We start from the raw sequence: 1798 nt of genomic DNA, 5'->3' as shown, positions 1-1798 counted from the left end.
ATTAACTCTTCTCTGAAAGTTTGGTAGAATTCTCCAGTGAAGCCTTCTGGGCCAGGGATTTTTTGGGGGGGGCGGGGGGAGAGTTTTTAAATTACCTTTTCAATCTTTTCTTTTGTTATGGGTTTATTTAGCTGTTCTACCTGTGTGTTATTTTAGGTAGGTAGTGAATTTCTAGAAATTTGTCCATTTCCTCTAGGTTTTCAAATTTGTTAGAGTACAATTTTTCATAGTATTCTGTTTCAATTCTTTTCGTTTCTGTTGGATCTGTTGTGATATCACCCATCTCATTTCTTATACAGGTTATCTGCTTCCTCTCCTGTTTTTCTTTTGTCAGTTTGGACAATGGTTTATTAATTTTGTTGATCTTTTCAAAGAGCCAGTTTTTGGTCTTGTTAATTCTTTCAATTGTTTTTCTCTTCTCGATTGCATTTAATTCTGCTCTAATTCTTATTATTTCCTTTCTTCTGGCACCTGAGGACTTCTTTTGCTGCTCTCTTTCCGCTTGTTCCAGTTTTAGGGTAAATGTTTTGATTATGGCCCTTTCTTCTTTTTGGATGTGTGCATTTATTGCCATAAACTGACCTCTGAGCACTGCTTTTGCTGTGTCCCAAAGGTTCTGGTAGGATGTGTTTTCATTCTCATTTGATTCTATGAATTTCTTTATTCCATCCTTAAGTTCTTCTAAAACCCAGTAGTATTTGAGCAAGGTGTTGTTCAGTTTCCACGTGTTTGATTTCTTTTCCTTGCTTTTTCTGTTGTTGATTTCTACTTTAATGGCTTTATGGTCAGAAAAGATGCTTTGTAATATTTCGATACTTTAGATTTTGTTAAGGCTTGCTTTATGGTCTAATATGTGGTCTATTCTGGAGAACGTTCCATGTGCTTTGGAAAAGAAAGTGTACTTGGCTGCTGTTGGTGGAGTATTCGGTATATGTCCATGAGATCAAGTTGGTTGGTTGTAGCACTTAGCTCTTCCATGTCTTTGTTGAGCTTCTTTCTGTATGTTCTGTCCTTCACTGAAAGTGGTGCGTTAAAGTCTTCTACAAATATTGTGGAGCCGTCTATCTTTTCAGTGCTGTTAGAGTTTCTTGTATGTATTTTGGAGCCCTGTCATTGGGTGCGTAAATATTTATTATAGTTATGTCCTCCTGGTGTATTGACCATTTAATCATTATATAGTGTCCTTCCTTATCCTTTGTGGTGGATTTTACTTTAAAGTCTATTTTGTCAGAGATTAATATTGCCACTCCTCCTCTTCATTGGGTGTTGTTTGCTTGATATATTTTTTCCATCCTTTGAGTTTTAGTGTGTGTCTTTAAGTCTAAGATGTGTCTCTTGTAGGCAGCATATAGACAGATCGTGCTTTTTTATACAATCTGTCTCTGTCTCTTTATTGGTGCACTTAGTCCATTTACATTCAGCGTAATTATTGATAGGTATGAGTTTAGTGCTGTCATTTTAATGTCTTTTTTGTGTGTTGTTCACAATTTCTTTGTTCCACTTAATTTTCTGTGTTGAGTCGTTTTTCTTTATGTGTTTTATTTTCATCTTTTTCATTTTTGTTGATTTTGTATTTGCTGAGTGTTTATATTTTTCTTGTTTTTTATTTTGACTTGTAGGATTGTTAGTTTCCTTGTGGTTACCTTAATATCTACCCTTATTTTTCTACGTTTATACCAGTCTTTTACTTCTTTATATAGCTTTGACTTCCTCTCCATACGAAAAATCTATGTCTACATTTTTAAGTCCCTGTTTTTTGTTTTAATGTTGTCATCTTTTACATATTGACATCTGTTTC

Source organism: Trichechus manatus, unplaced genomic scaffold (genome assembly GCF_000243295.1).
Source record: "Trichechus manatus latirostris isolate Lorelei unplaced genomic scaffold, TriManLat1.0 scaffold00176, whole genome shotgun sequence".
Classification (NCBI taxonomy): Eukaryota; Metazoa; Chordata; class Mammalia; order Sirenia; family Trichechidae; genus Trichechus; species Trichechus manatus.
Note: the sequence above shows the minus strand (reverse complement) of the source record.